Source organism: Xenopus laevis, chromosome 9_10S (genome assembly GCF_017654675.1).
Source record: "Xenopus laevis strain J_2021 chromosome 9_10S, Xenopus_laevis_v10.1, whole genome shotgun sequence".
In the NCBI taxonomy this organism is placed as follows: domain Eukaryota; kingdom Metazoa; phylum Chordata; class Amphibia; order Anura; family Pipidae; genus Xenopus; species Xenopus laevis.
Genome location: NC_054388.1, coordinates 91,402,834 through 91,427,952, shown reverse-complemented (window position 1 = coordinate 91,427,952; position 25,119 = coordinate 91,402,834). Strand labels below are relative to the sequence as shown.

The following is a 25,119-nucleotide window of genomic DNA, read 5'->3' as shown; positions in this document are numbered from 1 at the left end:
AAAAGAAAAATTAACTTTAGTAAATCGTCCCCTAAGCTTAGTAAAATAGGCTAGAATGTGATGTTTTAGGCTTTGTTTCTTGCCCAAGGTGCCTAAAGCATCTGGAGATGCACCCAATAGATCCCACCTTCTTTTAGCACATGCTCCAGTTTGCTGTCAGTTGTCTAAGCTCTGGGACCAACTCACAATACACAGTGGGGGTTATTTATCAAGCTCCGAATTTATCTCAGTATTTCTAAGATAAAAATCCGAGCAACTCCGAATTCCAGAATGGACCTTATTTATGATTCAAAAAAAATAGGTTCGGGCAAAAACCCAAAAACTTCGGACCTTTTGGCCCAAAATCCCCAAATTCATTGGATATCGGTACTGCTAGCAGCGCAGACACTGGGACCTTCCCCATTGACTAATAAAGGACCCCGAGAGCTTTGAGATGCCGGGTTTTCATACCATCACAAAATAATCCAGAAAAATTCGGATTTTTATTTTAAGGTCCGAAAAATCCGAATTTTTCAGATTTCGGGTATTCGGAGCTTAATAAATAACCCCCAGTATGTATAGAATATAAAATTAGAGATTCGAAAATGGATAGCACCGTTTTTATAAGTAAAAAAGCCTTTATTGTAATTTGGCTACGACCAAAAGATAAAATTAAGTTTCAAGCCACATCCTGGCTCTTTATCAAACAGTTTGATAAAGAGCCAGGATGTGGCTTGAAACGTAACTGTATCTTTTGGTCATAGCCAAGTTACAATAAAGGCTTTTTTACTTATAAAAACGGTGCTGTCCATTTTCGAATCTCTGCTGTACCTGGTGGATTGTGGCCACTACTGGAATGTGCACCGGATAACCTGAAGGAGTGTGTGCTGACTCAAATACTTCGCTAGAATATAAAATTAATCATAAAGGGCTTATTAGTAATTCATTTAGAATCACGCTGCATGGCAGCTCAGAAATCAGTGCAGTCTGATCATGACTTCCAATAACCCCTAGAATCCCAATAGCAGCCCAGAATACACTGAGCATATGCAGAGTCAGGGACAATGAAAAGATGGCAAGATCCTGTGGACAATTCAGAAAACATGGATTCATTAGCTTAACGGGGCTGCTGAACTTCTCTTTTTTATACAGTGAGTTCAGTGCATAAAATACTGCATTACCAGCCATATTCATTTGTAGCCTTTATTCTTGACATTTCTTACTTTCAGAGGATTTAGTGTTTTGGAGAAGTGGCGAGGTTCTGTTAAAATAAAAACAGAAAAAGCCCTTCTTATATAATAAAGGCACAATCTCCTTTTAATGTGTGTGACTGTGTGATATGTTATCACCTGCCAAAGGCATGCTATATAATAGCTCTCCCACAGTCACTCCTGATTGAGATCTTCCTAGACAGACAGCTGCCTGAAAAAAAGCCAAAGGTGTTAATTCCTACATAACTCCCACTCCCACAGTACAGGGAACCCTACAGAGGGACTAAACTCACTGCAGAACAAGGTACCTACAGAATGAAACTAATAACCTGGGCATACCTAAATACCTGTAGGTAGTGGCCCAGTATATCAATGGCGGGCTAGTACACTGCAGGCAATACTATTATTTTCTAATTTGTCCAGTTCTTACATAACAATATTGATAAATGTCTGTATAATACACTGATGTATTCAAGTCAAGGCCCATTATGTCTATATTATTATTATAGAATAAAATGTACGACTTGACTGCAGGGAACACTATCAAAGTTGGTAATGTCAAGTTATCTGGGAAGGCTAATCAAAATATTACACTCTGATTGTAAAATCAAAGGTAGAATTGAAAAGATTTCCAAAGTTACTAAACAAGCTTGAGCAGAGGAGTAGATCTGGCCACGGGCTAACTAATGATGCCTACCATGCAACAGATAAAAGTAAGTTTTCAGAATAGTAGCACCCTGCTGATATTTTCTTTACTGATATTAAATATCCATTCAATCGAATACACTTATACTAAATACAAGAACCTCAGTATATTTACTTAAATGCATTCTAAATAGTTCTGTCCAACAGCAATCAGAATTCATTTTCTGTCGCACTCTACATTCTTGATGATAGCAATGGGCTACACATTTTTGAAGACAGGCTTGTCTTGTTATTATGTAAATATTGTATTTATAATGTACGGTCAAGCACCAGCTGGGAGATTAAATAGCTATGATAATTAATGGTCAAGGTTAATAAACCACCAGCAAGTGAGCCTTACCAATTTCATGCCCACCAACTGCCAGAATTACCTTTATCAGATAGGAAACTTCAGGAGATAAATGGGTATAATTCCATACTCATGTCACCTGCTGAAACAGGCAGATTTTACTTGTCAATTCAGCCCCTTCTGTCCAAGTCGATAGTTTATCTGTCCATGTATAGGGCACCGTGCCCAGCTGACTGATATCTGGCTGAAAATCAGCAAGCTAGTGATCGGACGAGATTACATCATGGATTCAATCCTCATCCAATGGACTGTAACCCAGTTATTGTCATCCAGTTTCTTTCGCCCCAGGGCCTGGGACGAAAGGGATGATCAAAACAGTCTGATATCATCCACCTCAAGTTGGGCATACGGAGGGAAAGTTGTATTAGTGATGAGCGAATTTATTTGCCATGCATGGATTCACAGCGAATTTCCGCATTTCGCCACCTGAACATTTTTTCGCTATGGCGAAGGGACGTAACTACGCTAATTCACTAACTTGCAGATTTTCTTGAACGTTAACTCTTGCGCCAGACTTGCCTTCGCCAACTGAGACCAGGCGAAGTGCAATAGAGTAGATAAGGATTGCTTCAAAAAAAGTTTAAATTTTTTCTAAGTCCCAAAAAACGCTGTTGTCTTTTCCTTTTTTTTAGGGTGATAGGCTGAAAAAGATCGTACATTTTTTTGGGGGTACCCTCCTTCCCCCCTACATTTCCTAACATATGGCACCTAAACTATACAGTGGGTTCATGTGTAGGGCAATATAACACCTCTATTTTATTTTATGAAGCTTTCCCAGGCTTGTATAATGTAATGTATTTGCTGCTACATATACGTCCATTGTACTTTAACTTGGCACCGTATGCAAATTAGGCATCGCTAACGTAACTTCGCTTTGCTTGACAGATTAACGCTAGCGCAACTTCGCTGCCGTTCCCCTCCCTGAGCGCAACTTCGAATTTTAGTGAATTTGCGTAGCGCTGGCGAAACTACGCCTGGCGGAGTGCGGCAGAGTGTGGCGAAGGCATCGCTAGTGGATTTTCGCTGCTTAATGAATTTGCCCCTATAGAGAGAGAGAGAGAGAGAGAGAGAGAGAGAGAGAGAGAGAGAGAGAGAGAGAGAGAGAAAGAGAGAGAGAGAGAGAGAGAGAGATGGATACATATATATATATATCATACAGTCAACCTTACTATCAATTTAAATACAAACTTAAATGAATTCAGACTGCTCTGTGTAATAGTTCCATCTCTCTGGATAAAATGGAGTCAGTTTGTTTAACTTTGCTGATTGATGAAATAGGTAGCCAGCAATACCATATGTAAATAACTCAAGAATTGAATATTATCAGGTAAATACAGTGCAGACCCGCAGCACAGGAACCGTGACATACTAATTAGTTTCCAACAACCGAGACTACAGGCAGTAGCTTTGGGAATACATCAGAATACAAGGCACGAAAAACTAACGATACAATGTAATGCTTAGAGTCTACATTTCAAGGTAGCAGCACTTTTTTGCTAAAACCTTTTTTTGCAATCAGAGAATCATTTACAAATGCACTATGATCAGGTTTGTATGAGGCCCAGGAATGTGATAATCAGTTCCAAATCCAATTTACCTCTAACAATGGGACTAGCGACTGATACGACCCCTATAAAAGCCTCAAATGTTACGAGGAAAGATTTACGGTTAGGAATAAAGAATGAAAAGAGGTAATGCAAAAGAAAATCAAGTAATTCAATTTTATGTTATACTTCGTATTTTCAGAGAAGAAGGGAAAACTACTATGAATTCTCATACTCCGAAGTTAGATTAACTCACAGGGCAATAGAAGGGGTTTAAATTTTAAAGAATGTCTGGTGGCGAGTGAATGTAACTCTTTGGTCGATAATATGGATATATCAGATATGTTCGCTCCCTACCCAGTACTGTGTACTATTATTGATGGGACCCTATCATTTCAAAGTAAAGGTTGTACTGGTACTAGAAACAATGTGATAATGTCATTTATACAATTATAGCAGACTTAGTCTACAAATAAATGATTAACTTTCATTCTCTTGGGTATACAGAAAGACGTGTTATCAGAAGTCTGGTTTCTAGCATAGAGCAAGAATTCTCACAGGCCTATGAGATATGAGGCCTCTGCTGAGGCCCTGAGGCTAGGAAAAGCAAAGGAGAAAATACCCCTTTTTGCCTGTTATTGCTTCGAATTCTAAAGAATAACAAGTGTTACATTAAACACACACTGAGTGTTGAGAGGAGGATCTTGCCACATGATGAGGCATTTCCCATCCTTTGGATCTCATAAGCCACTGCCCCTGGCACGAGTGCTAGAGCATTATGGGTTACAAAATTGAGGGGGGGACTTGGGGCCCATACATAGGGCACTTGCACCAAGGGCAATGGGCTGTGCAGGCTGTGTTCTACAACCTGCAGTACTCTATTGCCAAAGGAGCCCTATACGTAATCCTACCATAGGCAGGTTGTGTAGTATAGTCAAAGTATCGACAAGCATTCTTGGAAGCAGTAGTGTTGCAACTGTGAACTGGGCCCCACACAAAAAAAAACATCTGCAGGACCCTGGCACACAATAACCCCTACCTGCACCTCCCACCACCAGCGCACATGCATGCAACTGCCACTCCCAAGCTGCTTGCATCAGAATAGTTAAGAAAGCAGCTGGGTAGGTGAAGCAGACCATGCATTCTGTGGGGTCTGATTCCTCCATAATTATGGCACTGCTAGAAGACACAACAGGGATGTCCATCTGGATGTGACCTGGGCCAAGCAATGACCTGATTCGTGGGTTGTTTTGGGCCCCTGGCTAAGCCGAAGGTGCACAAGCCCACACCAGTTACTTACCCAAGTATATAGCCAAACCCAATAATATCTGGCTCAGCAGCCTAAAGGAAGCACAGCAGAAATAAAACATCAATTAGATTAATGCTGCAACCCCTGCAAACTTTCTCAACACAAAATTCAAACATTTTACTCATAGTACATCTTCCTGATACTGAAAGCTTTCGGCATGCTTACTGAGATTAATTAATTGTCTGTGTCTACCATAACCACATGGAATGACAGATTGCCTCTTGCCTTAAAAAAAGCCATCAAGATAAAGGTAATCTCTCAAAAACGATAAGGACCGCTTCAACTCACCACCACTTAGCTGCTCCTCTGTAATGCCGGGTGCTCAGTCCGCAGTGTCCCCACTGCCAACAGTAATTATACGAACAGGAGGACGGCACTCCGGTAAAAAACAGGTTTTTATTGTAGAGTACTGCAAAGGTACATAGGCCTTACACGTTTCGGGAACACCTTCCCTTAATCATAGGCATGATGAACGCGTAAGGCCTATGTACCTTTGCAGTACTCTACAATAAAAACCTGTTTTTTACCGGAGTCCCATCAAGATAAAGGGGCAGGTTTATTAAGGTACAGAAAAAGAAGGGTTGTGGGTGCACTCCTAAGGCCAGATTTATTAAGGTTTGAATTGAAAATTAGAATTCAAATTTTCGAATTTTTTTATGGTCAAAACTCTCAAATTCCAATTGTGAATTATCAAAACTTGATTCGATTTTTAATTTGAATTTGAATTTCGAGATTTATCATACTATCATACTTTAAGGACCCCAATTAGACCTGAAATCTGCCGAGAGGTCCAGGGACCAATTAGGACATGTTAGTAGCCTTCTTGACATTCAAGTTTTTTTTTTGGAGAAAAACTCGAATCGAGTTTAGTCTAATTCGAGTTTTCGATTCTGTAAAATTTGCGTGAATTTTAGATATTTTTTTTTTTTATTAAATACCACCCCAACTGAATATCGAGTATATTCAAAATGAAAGGAGTTTAAAAAAACTCACAAGATTTTGAAATTCGATTCGTATTATTGTGGCAGTACAGACATCAGAAAACAGGAAAGAACAACTAAGATTATTATTGTGCCATAACCGCCCCTATGATAGTCACTATAAAAGGCCACACTGATGCACAGAGAAGATTCTATGACTCACACACATCAGGCCACATCTAGTAACCTCTGCTTGAAAGGAAAAGCCATGGAGCATTAGTGAATATGCTGGCAGCACAACGCATTATAATGTAAGACTGCCTTGACACCGGGTTATCATTAAAGATACTTCTTTTCTACATTCCAATACAATTATAAAGTCAAATCTCTTTCTGTGCATAAACAGGCACACTTATTCATAAGCAGTCAATGCTCTTTTGCTGACCTGCTACATCTAGTGAACTGTGCATAACGAGGGAACAGAAAGACTCACTGCAAAACACCAATATCATGACCAGGGGCACTCATTAAATGGTTCTTTTTCCTAAAAAAATAACTCATCATGCATAAATTAAACAGCGCTTTAACAAGAAACAATGAGAGAAACAACAATTATTATAAATACATGTTCATCCAAACATACGTGACACACAAGGGCATATTTATTAAGTATCACATTTTTCATTGGTCAAAACTGTCACAATCGACTAGGGAATTATCCAAATTCGATTCGAGTTTTTAAAAAAATTCAAATTCGATTTCTGAGATTTATCATACTCATACTCAAATTCGGCTATTTCGCCACCTAAAACCTGCTGAATTCATGTATAAGTCAATGGGAGAAGTCCAGTGACCAATACGGAGATGTCGGGAAAATCAAATCTAATTTTCGGTAAAATTTGTCCGAGTTTTAGATATTCGATTTGTTTCTTAAATAAGGCCCTCAGTCAAATTTCGAATATATTCGAATTTAAGGGCTCTAACACACAGGCATTTTTTTGTGCTCTCCCCTGCGTTGCATTTTCTTCCTTTCAGCCGCAGGGGAGCGCAGGAGTAGACGCACTCGATTATTGTGAAAGGAGCTGTACTCACACAGACGCATGTAAGCGCCAAATGCAGGTGAAATGCAACATGCACTTGCGTTTAGTGCTTACATGCGTTTTAACGGAAGAAAGCGCAACGCAGGGGAGCAATACAATACACACAAACATTTGTACTCAATGAAACTCGTTAAACCCCCCCAACTGCAATAAAGATGCTGTGTAGATAAGACCCATTGCAATTCTCATGCCTTGTGCTGTCGCCCGAAAATCAAATATATAAAGGGACTGAATCAGAGCTGCAACAAAAGCATAATCAGTTTTCTCAACGAGTGTCATGTTTGGCAATATTAAGCTCTACTAAGGAAAAAACTGTACTTTACATAAAGTTTCTTTTTAAAAAGAGAAATTAATCTTTCCTTTTCAAACGCCCCACACGCAGAAAGGTTTGCTGCTGGTTGGTGTGAAGTCAGTACGAAATAACAGTATGAACAGATATAATTATTAAACTGTCTGATGTCAGCAATAGGGGGCATAAGAAATTGGCAAAAGCAAATCCTGTTCTAGGTAAACAATTTTAAGGGAGATTCTTAGAATCAGAAGCAAAATGCTGCATGGCATACTATTCATTGCAAGGGTTATCAGGCAAAACCCAAAAGAAAGGCACTAAGTGCCATCTTCTGATATAAGCAAAGAACAGCAAGCACAAAGGCCTGGAAAGGGTAGCCTTTCAGCCATTTATATTGCACGCACTGAGAATGGGTCTCTGTATAGTTAAGATTAAAACTGATAAATATATTAAAAAAAAAACAAATAAATTTGGCTAAACTGTAAACCCACTGGATTGCATTGACAGATTATATAGATATCAAATCTATGTAGTGCATTTACCCCTTTCTGGTTACATGCGGAAGCCATTCAGAGCAGAGTTAATCCTGTTAAAACATAATTATTGCAACTATGGTACATTTCTTTTATATTCAATTCTCCTATAAATCCCTGCGTGTGTCGTAAGATATCTAGAAGCATAAATGTGTCAAAAACTCATCGCCTTAAGATTAATGACAATCAATTACTACTGTATACCTTTCATTTCCCATGAAACAAAGACAAAAAAATTAATCAGTGAATCTTTGAAATCTTTAGATAACTGCCACTCTGGTTGTTAAAAGATTAACAGTAAGGCTGCAGCCTCCCCTTAACCACTTAGAAATCCTTCTACTCCTCTATTCCACTCTGCCCCCCCTTTAGGAATTTGCTTTGGCTGTTGACTTATGAGCATGCTCAGTTCTTCTCAGCTCAGATTACTAAACACACCCTCCAGTCTAACAGCCAATGAAAAAATAGCATTGCTGGTTCCCAAAGAAACTCCGCTCTAGCTGTCTGATCATATTTTTTTCTATTCTTTTCTCCTAACCAATCTCCTGAGCTGAGCTTAACCATTACAACCACAGCAGAACTTTTTATCAAAGTATGTTGTGCCTTTGTAACCCTGCATTTTGCATTGCATGAACGTTACAGCATACATGTCTCATAGTTACTGATGATGTGTGAGAGGGAAAATGGCTGCCAGGTAAAATCTATTTGTTTTAGGAAAATGTGATGGCGCTGGCAAATGGAGGGGGTATATGCAGTACAAATGATTTGGCTTGGATGGGGAAGATATGCCCAATTTATATACGTCGTAGGAAAATGTAGGCTTTACATGTCCTTTAATATAGGTCTCATGAACCATAAAAAAATCAATACGGAGAAAGAAAGAAAGAAAGATGGACAGACCAAAATAAACATTAAAAAATAACATATTTCATGCAAAAGGTCATGCACTTCAACATAAGAATATAAAGTCCATAAATAAACATATTTTTATAATTTTCACGCAATAATGATTTTAAAACTGATGCAAGTCTTAATAGGGAATATCCTTTGTTAAATCAGTCACTCGAGTCCAAAGAAAAATATTTGATGGCTTAGATTATAATAAATGGAGGGTACTGGTGGTTCATGGAAGTGGGATTCGTCATATTTTAGAAACTTTCAGTGGTTATGATGCAAATAGCTAAAGAAACATCATTTTCTAGATAGAATACATTATAGCACATGATTGAAGGAAAAACAGGCCCAAAAACCCAAATCCCAGTAATGTTCAGAGATTTACTTTGCATCAATCAACTACACCAAGAGCAAAATAATACGGCTTCATAATTAATGGCTTTAATATGCATTTACTAAATGAATCAGTGATATCAGGCACAGACCATCAAATGCCATGCAGAATCATAGACATGCATTTTAAATATGTTTTGTCAGCCCATTTTAAAAAGAGTCGTCATAATTATTGTTTCCTCCCCAGCCATCAAGCATAATACAGTCATCACATTATGATCCCTTTTATTCTTTGGATCTGCACTATTTTACATAAAGGGGCAGTATAAACCATTGCTCAACAAGGCTGTGTCCATATGGATATTGGATGGGAGCTGAGTCAGATAGGGAGGAGATCTAGAATTCTCTAGTGCATAGTTACTTTAGAAAGTTAGGCGGTGGAACAAAAGTTCAACCTAAATTTTATTACACCAGTTAACGAGTGATATTCTGACTGAAAAGGCTTTGGTGAAAAAGCCACTAGTCGGACAGTAGGCTGAACTTCTGAAATTTAAGCTGATGCTGAATTGTTTGCCCTAAAAAAATTGCCTCTCTCTCCAACAAACCTCTTCAGTTATTTAACACTGGAACACAAAAAGAGAACAATTTCTCAAGTCAAGGTGCATAGAAAAGGCAACAACCTTATCAACACACTTATCAATCGTTTTTCCAAAATCTAAGTTTAAAGTTTAATGCCCCTGTCTCTGGTGTTTGAGTCCGGCAGCTCAGCAATTCAGGTGCAGATTCTGAACTGTTGCAATTTTGCAACATTTAGTTGATACATTTCTCAGCAGCATCTGTATCAATTCTAACTCAGAAATTCTGCTCAGCAGGGACAAAGATAACAAATGTATCAACTATATGTACCAATTTAGAACAGTTTACAGGGTCGGCGAACCCCCCTCCCTGATCCGCTTTAGAAGGTGAAAAATGACACTTTACACTTCAATATTAGAAAAAGGGTCACACATAGAAAATAGAAAGTAATTGGAAAAAGTCATTATTTCAGGTGAACTGTCTGAAAACAAGGGGGTTATTTATTAATATCTGAATTTACCTCAACATTTTCTGCTACAAACTCCGATCAAATCGCTCCGGTTTTTTATGCTCATTTATTGTTCAATTTTTGCTTTGCTTTGCGGGAAAAAATCAGATTTTCAAGATTTTTCCGGATTTTTCGGATTTTTTTCCCCTAAAACTTTTTATTTGCCCGAAATTTCCGAAAACTTTTGGGAATTGCACGAAACCCAGAGCACATCAACAAATCATTGGGACTTCTCTTATTGACTTATATGCAACCTCACAAACATCTTGAATATTGAGCAGGCACCACTCCGGAACACCAAAAAATATTTTTTTTTGATTAGTTAGTAGAATCCAGGAGTCCAAAAGTTTTGATAAAGTAAAACAAAATATATTATTATATACATCATGTATAAAAAAAATAATAGCCTGACGCGTTTTCATGTCCCCGCAGGACACTTAGGGGGATATTTACTAAGCTCCGAATACCCGAAATTCCCCAAAATCCGAAAAATTCGTGATTTTTTTTATAAAATCTGACTTTTAAAAAAAATCATGAATTTTTCAGAATTTATTAAACCACGAGGACTAAAAAGCCAGAATATTAAACCGCGGCATCTCAAACCTGTCGAGGTTGCATAAAAGTCAATGGGAACAGTCCCATTGATTTTTGGTTGTGTCGGGGGTTTCGGGCAATTTCAGAGTGAAAACTCCAAAAAAATTCGGAGATTACGGGGAAAATTTACGGAAAAATTGTGAAAATCTGAGCTTTTCCCGCAAAGGAAATTTGTCCATGTTTTCTATGGTTTTCATTGTATTATATGCAACCTCGACAGGTCTGAGATGCCGGATTTTCAGATTAAAACTTTTCCATCCTCGGGGTTTAATAAATTCTGAAAAAAATTCAAAATTTTTTAAAATTAGGAGTTTAACCCCCTAGGTGTTTGAAGGTGAATAACCCTTTATTGTAAATATGAACAACCACTTTAAACAGGCACATTAAAAATAGTGCTACTCGGTGTTAGACCTTGGATATAGCAGGACTGTTTTTGATCATAGTAATTTCTAGGCATTGACAGTGCAAAAAAAATGACATATCCTCCTGACTATGAGAATAATGTAGACCAAAAGGTGCCTGTAGAAAGACAGTCATTGGGAGCAGTCACAGGCATTGGAGGCAGACTGCTGGAATAAATGTGGGTCCAAAACAGTGTCTCTTCTGGTGTAGGACACCCTAGTGGAGGTATATAGCCCAGATGTAGCCTGCAAAGTGATTTTCTATGCCTCTAATCAGCTCCAGAGGTCCCAGAGGATCTTTCAACATGATAAATGTAACCCTGCCGAGCTTAAAGAGAGACTAAAACTGTAAACAACACCTTCATATTAGATAAAAAGAACAAATGCACCAGCAAAATCATTATAGCTTCACTTCTAAATAATTCCATTAGTATTTAAGGAAAAAATGAACAAAGATACAGTGACCCAGCAACAAATGGGCTCTTCCTTCTAATTAAGCTGTAATTGTCCTCCGTCTAAAAGTCAGGAGGAGAAACGAAAACAAATGTTATAGGTTCTTTTAACAGAAGTAAATATTGCAGTGTATTTCCAAGGCTTAATACCAACTGCGCATTTTCTTCTCTGCTCTCTTAAATTGTCCTTTAGGAGTCCTCCCGAGACTTTTACATAAGCTGGTGCGCCTGCAAATTAAAGTAACTGTAGACATAAGTGAACCGAACAAAACAACACTGAACAGAAATTAAAGAGAAAATTAAATCATATTTCAATGTTTCAGAGCCAGTTTATCTGTAAGCAGCCTTTGAATTTTTACTCACATTCTTGGCAATCTAATTGTGGTTCGAAATATATCCTCCTGCTCATTAGCTAGCGTTAGATACTTAAGAAAATAATTTTTTTTTGTAATTAGAGACATAATACATTTGCCCACAGCGGCCCATCCACGTGTGAATTAATGGGGTCTCTTATTGCTTCATCCAGAGACTCCTTTCTCCCCAAACACACATGCATCAAATGAGACTTTAAAATTGTTGAAGACACCTGCCATAAACATCATGTATCAAAAGCGAAGGCTTTAAACCTCCAATTCCAAGTGCAATAAATACAGAAATTTATATATTTGAACTTGCTTTAATGAAGCAGACAGAAAAATATATGCTTGCATTTGCAGCTAGTAATACGCCAGCAAAAAAAAAAAAGTGCTCGCAGCATTATTCATATTTTGCAAACAAACATATGCTGCAAAAATTCTAGTCTAAAATATCATGGGGAAAGCAGAATGTGTTCTGGGGGGAATAAAAAGGATTTTGAATATTTTTTATTAAAGGGGATGCATACCCAAATATATAATGTAATTATAATTAGCTTTCCAGTATACATTAAGGGGCAAATTTACTTATGGTGGAATATCGAGGGTTAATTAACCCTCGATATTCAACTGCCGAATGGAAATCCTTCGATTTCGAATATCGAAGTCGAAGGATTTACTGCAAATAGTTCGATCGAACGAAAAATTGTTCGATCAAATGATTAAATCCTTTGAATTGTACGATTTGAAGGATTTTAATCCGTTGATCGAACGATTTTTCTTCGACCATACTTAGAAAGCCTATGGGGACCTTCCCCATAGGCTAACATTGACTTGGGTAGTTTTTAGGAGGCGAACTAGGGGTCGAAGTTTTTTTTTAAAGAGACAGTACTTCGACTATCGAATGGTCGATTAGTCGAATGATTTTCAGTTCGAATTGTTCAATTCGAAGTCGTAGTCGAAGGTCGAAGTAGCCAATTCGATGGTCGAAGTAGCCAAAAAAAACATTCGAAATTCGAAGTTTTTTTTTTTACCAGAGCTGATGCAAATACAGGTATGGGACCTGTTATCCAGAATGGTTGGGACCTTCGGCTTTCCTGGTAAGGGATCTTTCTGTAATTTGTATCCTTATACCTTAAGTGTAGTAGAAAATCATGTAAACATTAAATAAATCCAATAGGCAGGTTTTGCTTCCAAAAAGGATTAATTATATCGTAGTTGGGATCAAGTACAAGCTAATGTTTTATTATTACAGAGAAAAAGAAAACTATTTTTAAAAATTTGGATTATTTGGATAAAATGGAGTCTATGGCTCATAATTCTGAGCTTTCTTGATAACAAGTTTCCGTATAACGGATCCCATACCTGTACAAAATATACAATGACTTCTTTAAAGGACACAGAAAAATGTTATTTAATCGGAATTACTGCCTAAGCAAGAACATCTTTGGTCTTGATGGTAAATCTAACCATGGCAATTGTAAAGTAAACTGTTAAAGTGTAATAAAGTATATGACCCCCATAAACTGTAGCCAGAAGACAAATGTGCCTGCTGTCTAGTCTAAAGTATATAATTATATACAGTAAATACGAGGCAAGCTATTCTTGGTTCTAGAAGTTAAGGGAGCAGGATCAGGTAGCTACAGTATCAACAGTATGTCCCCCAAAACAATATAAGCTTCAGCATACTGAAATAAGAAACCTTCTAAATACAATCAATTAAAAATTCTGTACCGTTTCTGAAATAATCAAGTTTATCTTCACTATTCTTCTCTCAGCATCTGTTTCTCCTCATTCTGTCTTCATACAGGAGTTGGGTGTCAGATGAATGATCCAATATATCTTTTAGAGGGGCTTCTATTACCTAGAAGATGTATTAGAGCTCACTCTATTAAAATCACCAGACATTGTGTCTCTCTACATGCAGGATTTGTGCAAAAGGCAGTTATTTTGTTGGATTTTGTTTGTACTGGAATCAGTTATTTGAGTGAGCTCTAATACATCTGCTAGGAAAGGAAGCCCCCTATGAGATATATTGGATCTTTCATCTGATACCCAACTGCTGCATGAAGACAGAATGAAGAGAAACAGATGCTGAGAGAGGAATAGTGAAGATAAACTCGATTATTTCAGAAACAATGCAGAATTTTTAATTGATTGCACTTTGTAAGTTTCTTACTTTAGTATGAGGAAGCTTATATTAAATTTTCATTTCGGCAGTAGTTCCCCCTTTAAGGGTCGTGAGCGGCCAGAAATAAACCCCAATTCTGAAAAGTGAAACTACAGTCACATCTGGATTAAGAACCAAGGAAGGAAGAAGCAAGCAGTTCCTTGCGGAGTACAAAGGCATTCTAGCCATTTCCATGTCTGATATAATCAGGCCCGGACTGGCAGTCTATGAGTTCTGGCAAATGCCAGGGGCTGCTGTAAATTGCCATAGACAGTTACTATTTATTGGGCTGGTGGGAGTCTGCTTGGGCCTCTATGTACTTGGAATACCAGGGCCTATTGTGAATTCCAGTCCGGACCTGGATATAAGTGCAACCACATCAGATACCTACCTGCAAGTTATTTTGGAAAGGTTTGATCAGGCTTTTTTTGAGATGCGCTGCCTGTGGGAATTGTGAGCTTTGTTGCTCACGTCTTAAAAATAAGTTAACAAGTCCATAAATCTCACAATAAAGCGAGAAGTTTCAGGGGAATAAAGCTCACTGAATTAAATAAATGTATAATTTGTGTAACTCTGACACATTTTTCTGCTTTTTTTTGTTTTTTCTTTTCAGTTATCCAGAAATCTGTTATCCAGAATTACAGGAGGGTCAACTCTCAGACTCCATTTTCAACAAATAACTCACATTTTTAAAATGTATTTACTTTTCTCTGTAAAAATTAAACCAGTGCCTTCTACTTGGTCCCAACTAAAATATCATTAATCCCAGGTCCCTACCATTCTGAATAACAGGTCTGATACCTGTAGATTATAGACCTTTGGTACTACCTAAATATATGGCCATATAAATGGTGGACAGATGGACAATGTGGTCGGACACTTTGTTTTAACAAACACAACAAGTCAGTGCAACATGTTACAGGTTAATTTTATTAAATATACTATTTCCTTTATTAGCTATAGCCATTAAATGTTTTTTTCCCCTTACATGAACTACAAAATATGAAGGCAATAACAAGGCCACAGATTTGAATGAAGGGAAAAGCACACTTGACATTTAAATAAAAAATAATCAAATACTCATCACATTGTTTTTCCCGAGCATTTAAGATGACTCAAGTATGTAAAACATCATTCATTATAAGCACTAAAGTGCACTTCTCAATACCTTTTGGCATTGCCAAATCCTGTTTCTGCTGGTTTCAAGGGCTCAAAGCAAGTGGAAATGTCAAAAATGAAATAAAATATTTAAAGTGTTTAGCCGACTGTTATGTTTTACCCAACAGCAAACGTTTAACTGGCTGAGCACTACTCTGCCCAACAGCAAGGGTTTAAGGTCTTAGTCCCATGCAAAATAAACAATCCAATGGCCGGATGCATTAACAGATCTCATAAGACAAACAACTTAGATCATTTTCAATCAGTGTTAATTAGTTCAGTTATCATGGTCAGTGGGTCTTGGAAACAGCTTGAATTTTTTTTTTATTGCTTCATTGAATAAATCTGGGTTCTTCTTAGAAATATTTTATAGGATGTTATTAAATAAATTAATGTAAGCTAAACCAAAGTTCTGATAGTAGAATCAATTTAAATTTTCCTCTAATCATGCTTACCTCACTTGCTTACCTCACTACACCACAAGTGGCATTAGTATTGTACAGATAAGGGATCTATTATCCAAAATGCATGGGACCTGGGGGCATTTCCAGATAAGGGATCTTTCTGCAATTTCGATTACAGGCATTGGACCTGTTATCCAGAATGCTCTGGATCTGGGGCTTTCCGGATAACTGGTCTTTCAGTAATTTCGATCTCCATGACTGAAGTCTACTAAAAACTCATGTAAACATTAAATAAACCCAATAGGCTGGTTCCGGATCTAATAAGGATTTATTACATCTTAGTCTGGATCACGTAAAATGTACTGTTTTATTAATACAAAGAAAAAGAAAATCATTTTTAACAACATTTTTAAAAAATTTGGATTATTTGGATAAAATGGAGTCTTTCCGTAATTTGGAGTTTTCTGGATAACAGGTTTCCAGATAAGGGATCCCATACCTGTATAACTTTTATTTATGTAGTGCTACTTATATTAAAGTAGTAGATTTAAAAATACTTTTATTTAGAGACAGAGGAGACTACAATAAAATACAAATATATACAGTTTTAAAGATTGAATGATGCACAGAGCTTACAATCTTAAGTATTATGATGCTATTTTCCAACCATTTGGCTGTTTTACTTTAAAAATAGCTATAAATCTAAACTTTTCTTTCTTTATCTTTTGTAATTTATCCATAACATTTGTTATGTTTTGGGTAGCCGAGGATGAGTAGAGTATAACAGTGCTTAATTAGCAGAGTCATGCAGGCATTACAAAACAGTAAGCTTTCACTTTCACTTTTAAGCTACCAGGAAGTATGCACAGTATAAGTATGAGCACAGTAACATATACAGGCCATATGCTTGAACACCACATATTCCCCTATAGTAGGAAAGCATTTGGACAACTATAATAAACAGCAACATTAAACAGTATGCATTTTAAAGCAATAATATACATTATTTACATCACATAGTCCTTGGTCCATGCAGGTAGTTTTCTGATTCTCTCAGTATGCCTTAAAGGTTCACTTTCCTCAGGCCTATTGCAGTTGGCAACAGGAAAAGGAAAATGTCCTTCATCAAATGGAGCTTCTCCAAAGTCATATCTTACAGGAGCAAGACGACTTACATTCCATATGCGTCCATTAGACAGTTCATATGTGTATGGTCCTCGCTGGCGTCTCACTTCAAGTGGTGTAGTAAATTTAGATTGTCCTTGTTTCAGTATTCCTGGTTTCTTAATTCTGACTAAAGATCCAGGCTGAAAGTACATTTCTCTTGCACCACGTTTCCTGTCAGTATAAGCCTTGCTTTTGGCTTGTTGGCGTTTCACAATGTCAGCAGTAGATGATTTTGTAGGCACAGTATTTTGTGGAAGTTTGATGTCTGCAACATGTAACTTAGTGCGCATCTGTCTGCCATGAAATAATTCAGCAGGAGATGATTGGGTTGTTGCATGGTATGTTGCTCTGTAGTTATGTAGGTGTGGTCCGTTGTCTGATATTAACTCCTTTGGATTATCTTCTCTGCTGAAGACTGTAGACAGAAATGTTATTACTGTAGCTGATGTTATATGAGAAACAAATGCAATTTCAGGCCATTTACTGTAATAGTCTATCAAGGTTATAGCAAATCTACAATCTATAGGAGCATCTGTAAAAGCACTGACAATATCAATAGCAAGTTTTTCCCATGCTGAATCAGGGAATGGTACTGGCTGAAGTGGTGGTGTATGTGTGATAGCTGTTTTGTCATGATTCTGACAAGTAACACAAGAATGAATGGCAGTTACCACATCAGCATCCATTGCTGGCCACCATTATAGTTCTTGTAGTCTTTGTTTTGTACGTACAATTCCTTGATGACTCTCATGTGCAGGTTATATGAGCTTTTCTCGCAAGGTCTCTGGTACCAGTAAACGGTGAGCTCCACGGACAACCTAGCCATCTACATAGGACAGTTCGTGTCTAATCCTGTAGTAAGGTTGAAGATCAGGACTGAGTTTCTTCTCAGTATTTGACCATTTGCTTTGTAAGATGTCCCCTAGTTTTACTTGAATTGGACATGTGAGGCAAGCTTGCGTATAATCAGCAGCTGTAACTGTAGATGATGATAAATCAGTCAATGCTACAACTTCTATGTCCTCATCCAGTGTATCAGAAGCTGCTGATTTTAAGCAAGCTTGCCTCATGTCCAATTCAAGTAAAACTACGGGACTACAACATTCATCTCATATATTGAAAAGGTTTGTTCCCAGGGAGTTTGACCTTTTACAATAATATACATAAGACTGGAAGACTAATGTTACCGTGTACCAATGAAGAAACCCAGATTCCTAATAACTTGTAAATAAAGTGTTCAAACATGGAATAAAATAGTATTCCAACCTGAACGTCATTTTTCCTTTAAGAACAGGAACTGATGGTAGAGAACCCTGGAGCTAGATGTTGGCTTTTTAATATTTTTCTCCCAGCAATATAATATATAATATAGGACTTCCGAGCAGCATAATTATTTTGCTCTAACAGGAACATATTTAATTTTCATATAAATGAATATTAATATATAATGCTAATATCATTTTATGAAGAGGAAAGGAAAAAAAAATACGCATATGCCAAAGAGAATAAAAAATATGAATTCAAACATAGGCCGAGAATTTTGACAGCAGAAAATATCATTCAAACTGTGTGTTTCTCGGCCTATTTCTTAAAAGATTACTGAATCCATAAAAAGTTCAGCAAAATACCACCATGAACAACTGGAGTTGAGTCAGGAAAATGGCAATACACAAGTTTATTTTTTAAACTACACAACACATATACCACAAAAAATAGGATTAAGTCTAGCAAAGTTTATAGAAAAAAGGTCGTAAATTTGATTTGGCGTAAACTGATATGATTGAATTACTCTATTGATCCCCATGCTGCAATTGCCATTATACAGTATTTCTTGGGTTAAAATTCCCTTTAGGGTCAGGTCACACTCGTGAGGCAACTTTGGACAACTTCGGAAAACAAAGCGATCCGAGTGCCATCTCACCGGCGATTTACATTCTAGCCAACGGAACGGGAAGCAGTTCGGGGAGATTAGTAGAAGAAGAGAAGATTTGTTGTCGGGTGACTAATCTCCCCGAATCTATGCGTGTGCCCTGACCCTTAAAGATTTACCTGTTTTGAAATGTCATGTTCTCCTCTTTCAGCTTCAGCTCTCTCTGCGGCACTGCCATGATTTGCCTGGAAAGATCATTTGGAGTTCTAAAAAAACAACAAGAACACAAATTCTATTAAACGAATGCAATTATTTACTACATTTTTTTACTATGCAATTTACAAGCAAACAGCTAAAAGTTGTGACGGTTTGTTGAATACATTATAGAAATTAATTTGTTATACAGTAGAACCCTGATTTTATGTCCTTGGATTTCCCAGTTTCCTGGTATTGATGCAACTTTTCCCAGTCCCATAAAGGGAAGTGGCATTTTTTTTTTCCTGGATTTTACAATTTTTCATAATTTACACCATTTTGGCACCATCCCCTGGGAAACATAATATCAGAGTTCTATTGTATTACTATTTTGTACCAATGTAAATAATTAAGTTAGATAAGGTAACCATTCAAACAAGTCAGTATAACATAACTTTTTGTAACCGTGGGACAGTGAAATGTAAGTGCAGAGACACACAGATTCAGGGAGATTAGTCACCCGGCAAAAAAACCTGTTTTTGAGGTGACTAATCTCCCCGAACTACCTTCCCCTGCCTTCCCGCTGACTAGAATGAAAATCGCCGGTGGCATGGCATATGAGCGTTTCGTTTTCCAAAGTCACCCAAAGCTTCCTTGTGAGGCAACTTCCGGCGACTTCCGACTATCTGGAAACCCTAGGACCTAGGGTTTCCAGATAAAGGATCTTTCTGGATCAGTATACTAAAAACTCATTCAATTAACCCAACATTAAACATTCAATAAACCCAACATAGAACATTCTTCTAATCAAATCTTTAAGGTAGCTCTAGAGTGAAGTCACCAAATTCCTTGGCATTTCATCCTCCCCAGCCCAGGGCAGGATGCATGCTTACGTTTCTATTATAATAAACACTACAAGATCCCTATTGGTTGCTGTTTTATTCACTTTGTTGATAATGTGCTACACTAGCAGTGATCCCCAAACAATGGCTCGTTGCTTAAAGACCCCTTGGATGTTGCTCCCAGTGGCCTCAAAGAAGGTGCTTATTTTTGAATTCCTGGTTTGGAAGCAAGTTTGCTTGCATAAAAACTAGGCAAACTGCCAAAAAGAACCAGAAGATCAGAGCACTTATTTTGCACCACCCAGGAACACTTTTTATTCTTTCATTGCTCCCCAACTCTTTGTACATCTAATGTGGCTCACAGGTAAAAATGGTTGGGGACCCCTGTGCTATAGGGTTAAGGGGAGAAATTTATTTCACTTGTGAAATTGGTTATCAAGATATCTGGCACAATATGAATTTAACAAAGAGAATTTGACAGATAATGCAAATGCCTATAAATCAAACTAATTTAACCATTCAGTAGACTATATAATGAACTCATGTAACCCCTAAGCTTCACTTCTCAACAGCAGTCAAAAGCCCACTGACCATGTGCATTGTCAATGGCCGAACTTGATCCAAGATAACAAGCTCCTATGGACAAATTTAAAGACCTAGATGGTGACTATTATAGGACTGCTGAAGCTATGTGCTGGTACAGTAATTTTGATATATAAAATACAGCATGTGGCCATTTTAATATTGGTACAAAAGAAGTAAACGGATGGTTTGCTGCCCAATAAATGAAGAAACATAGGCATGGTCACTGATGACGTCTACCTGTTTGACAATAAATAAAAAGAGCAAAAAACTCATAGAAAACAAGAATCAGTGAAGTTTTATTCTGAATCCAGTTTGAAGTAAAAACATTAGTGAAATCCACATCTTAGGAACTCAGCCGAAGACAGGAAGTTAAACAGAAAGCTCCATCTGTGTTTTGCAAGGATATTGACAGGGCATTTAAAGCATTCCTTGGAAATCCAGGGTTCTCATCATTTCCTGAGGAAAGTGACACACAAAGCAATCTCCCTTTTATCTTTTATCTTTGTCACTTTATAAAGCTTTTCAAACTGGATGATCAATGTTTACAAGTCTGTTCCAACAGTCCCCCATTTATGTTAATTTACAATTCACAGCGTGCCGGGGCCAGGTGTACGTTGTTAGAAATCGGAACGTAATATCCAGAAAATTACAAGCACTCGCCATCTGTCTTCAGCCTGTTTGTTAATCAGATATTCCAGCTTGGCCTTTTCACTGCGCTCTGATAAGAAACTGCAACTAAGGACTATCGGGGAGACAAAACCATGTCTCTGTAAAATACTCATAAACTAAAATTTTGAAACACAATTTTCCTTTCTTTATCTAGTCCAATGTTCAGGGAACAATCCCTGATAAAGCAATGCAATATGAAAATATCCTGCAGAATATGTTTTAATTATTGCAAGATAAGAGTAGTATCCTGCAGGCTGCCCACTCAATAATAACCCCTTAAACACTCCGTACCACCTTCACTAATTACATTTTCTATCCATCACCTTCAAGAGCAACCAGTCTGCAAAATGGAAACATTTCCTAAAAAAAAAATCTGCTCTTGCCTAATAAATCACTAAGGGGATGATTTATCAAAAAATTTAGTTGCCCTTTTTTCCTCGATTAGAGAAAAATGCAGAGAAAAACCGCAGATGCATAAAATGTGCAAGTATGTTCTGAAACCTTGAATAGTCAGTATTTATTAAAGGGGAAAAAAACTTGAAAAACAATTGCCAGAAAAAACGGCAATTAAAAGCTGGCGAGGCTGTATAGAAGCAATTGGGAGTATTCTCCTATAACTTTATTTATTTTCCAAGTTTAATAAAGCATTTGAAATATTTAGCCTCGTTAAAAATGAATGGGACAATGACATTCTCACTGGCATGTGACTTGTCCTGTGGAAAAACCTGCATAGGAATATTTTGTGGGTAGTTTTCTTAAATAAGTTAGCAATCAAGCAAAAAGGGTTACACGTTTGTTTATTTTTTGGGGGTATTTCGATAAATCTGCCATAAATAATCAGCTGAAGTCTAAGGGGTATATTTATCAAAGAGTGAAGTTAATAGTGAAGTTCCACCACTAGAATGAAATTCCACCACTCTCCATTCATTTCTATGGGATTTTTATAGGCGTATTTATCAAAGGGTGAACTTTCACTTTCACCCATTGATAAATACGCCTTTCAAAATCCCATAGAAATGAATTGAGAGCTGCGGAATTTCACTCTAGTGGCGGAACTTCACTCTTTGATAAATTTACCCCTATGGGTAAGGTCACACCTGGGGGCTGATTCACTAAGCTCGAGTGAAGGATTCGAATGAAAAATACTTCGAATTTCGAAGTATTTTTTGGGTACTTCGACCATCGAATTGGTTAAATTCGTTAGAATTCGAATGAAATCGAACGAATCGAACGAAAAATCGTTCGACTATTCGACCATTCGATAGTCGAAGTACTTCCCCTTTAAAAAAAACTTCGACCCCCTACTTCGGCAGCTAAAAGCTACCGAAGTCAATGTTAGCCTATGGGGAAGGTCCCCATAGGCTTGCCTGTGATTTTTTGATCGAAGGAGTTTCCTTCGATCGTTGGATTAAAATCCTTCGAATCGTTCGATTCGAAGGATTTAATCGTTCGATCGAACGGAAAACCCTTCGATCGATCGATCGCAGGATTAGCGCTAAATCCTTCGACTTCGATATTCGAAGTCGAAGGATTTCAATCCGAGGGTCGAATTTCGAAGTATTTTTAACTTCGAAATTCGACCCTTAGTGAATCGGCCCCCTGGAGTTTCGGGTGACAATGAGAAATCGCCTGTGGGATGGCACTCTCGGCGCTTTGTTTTCCAAAGTCGCCCGAAGTTGTCTCACGAGGAAAGTTTATTTATTTTCTATGTGTCACCATTTTTCTAATATTGAAGTGTATTAAAGTGTCTTTTTTTCACCTTATAAAGCAGCTCCAGGAGGAAGTGGGTCGCCGTCCCTGTGAACTGTTCTAAATTGATACATTTAGTCGTATCACCAATCAAAGAGTGAAGTTCCGCCACTAGAGTGGAATTCCGCAGCTCTCAATTCATTTCTATGGGATTTTGAAAGGCGTATTTATCAATGGGTGAAAGTGAAAGTTCACCCTTTGATAAATACGCCTATAAAAATCCCATAGAAATGAATGGGGAGTGGCGGAATTTCACTCTAGTGGCGGAACTTCACTATTAACTTCACTCTTTGATAAATATACCCCTATAGGTCTACTGGTAGATCTACCTTTTGGGCACCTCGGGTTTAGAGTCTGCACCTGAATTACTGAGCCGCCAGACTCAAACACCACAGGCAGGAAAATTCAACTTTAAACTTATATTTAGGAAAAAACAGCAAAAAATAAATAATGGAAAGTAATTGAAAAAAGTTGAAAAAACTGATCCGAAAAATAGTGTTTGGAAGGTGAACAACCCCTTTAAACTTCAATTTTAGGAAATCAACAAACCATAAAACATGGAAAGCAATTTAAAAAATTGTTTATGGTAAACAATATGCACAACAGAACTGAAACACGTGTTTGGAGGGTGAACAAACCCTTTAAAGGTTAACTACCCATTACAAAAGTGTTTACACCTTTCTTTTAAAGGACAAGGAAAGGGCCTTTTTAGCAGTTACTCCCCCCCCCATCAGCTGGAACATGGGCAGTCTGGGGGGTCACTGGTGAAGAGTACACGATATACACAAGTGCAGCCAAAGAACTTTGTACTGGCCATTCAGAGCATGTATCAAGTATGACTACAGAAGAGCAAGAATTAGAGTAAAATTATGTATAGCAAGTCCGGGTGGAAGGGATTACAGCCCTAGGACAAAGCATTAGGAAGCTGGCTAAGCAGTTGTGTGATACTTTTTATATGGCCAGAATTCCCTTCTCCTTTAAATACTAAATAACTATAAAATCCTCATTCCCCATAGCTGATTACTAAGCAGCAAGTATGTCAGTTTCATGATCACATGAAAACAGTAGAGTATACCCACATGTACACATGAAGGTTTTTTCAATATATTTTATTTTTTTATATTGGTTGCTTAAAATTATATTTCCTGAAAGGAGAAGGAAAGTCTATATAAATACACCAGTAAACCCTCAAAGTAATGCTGATCTGAGTCCTCTGTCAAAAGAAACACTGCATTTCTTTCCTTTTGTGTACACATGGGCTTCTGTATCAGACTTCCTGTTTTCAGCTTAAACGTCTAGGGCTTGGGCTTGAGCATGCTCAGTTTGCTCCTCTCCCCCTCCCCTCCCTGCTGTAATCTGAGCCCAGAGCTATGAGTGAGCAGGGAGAGACTCAGGCAGGAAGTGATGTCACACCAAGCTAATATGGCAGCTGCTATCCTAAACTAAAAGAGGGAGTTTTTAGAGCTGTTTATTGAGGTATGGTAAAGAATTATGCAGAATAAATATAGTGTTCTAGCTTGCACTATTGTAGCTAATCTATTGGCAATAAACTGCTTCGGTAGCTTTCCTTCTCCTTTAAGGAATTGCTCATAATGAGCAGTGTCGTCCATTGCATATGGTGATAACAAATAAACTTATTTTGTTTAAAACACCTTAATAACTGACATTATATCCCAAAACATGTAAGTATAGTATACCTTTAACCAATGCCCTAATACTGTGTATATTGTGTACATCAAATCATAACGGGCAGGATTCCTTGGCAGGGAACAGTGACGTTTTGACATGTCTGCCATTCTTACGGAGCATCTCCTGCTCTATGTGTTCTGGTACGCCAGAGACGAGTGTATTTGAGATATTTTCCTGGCCTTCGTGGCCTCCTCTCTGACAGTATACTCATGAGCTTGGCTGCTGCTGAAAAGCTTCTCTTCACTGCCCTCTGAACAATAAGCCGTGTATCTGTTTGTAAAATAATGAACACGCTTTTGTTTCTTTCTGTAATGGGGCTGCTCAGGCTGGAGCGCTTCCATTTACAGACTACCCTTTGCCAAATTAATTTTATTTAATTATCTCCCAGGGCTAAGCTTGAATACATTTTGTGTTACTTTCGCCGTTTCTCCCTCTTCCCAGCGAAATGGACTTAATATCCTTGTTAAAATCTGATAAAAATAAAATTGAGTTTTTTGAAGTCTGATTATCCCATGAAATGGAATTTTTAAACCTAATTAGCAGAAGATTTGCATATTTTTCTTCGGCACCATTG

General features: G+C 37.6%; 1 pseudogene; it reads right to left on the bottom strand.

Annotated features, from left to right (window-relative positions):
* Positions 1-25,119, bottom strand: part of LOC108703128 — a 533,218-nt pseudogene that overhangs the window by 451,608 nt on the left and 56,491 nt on the right.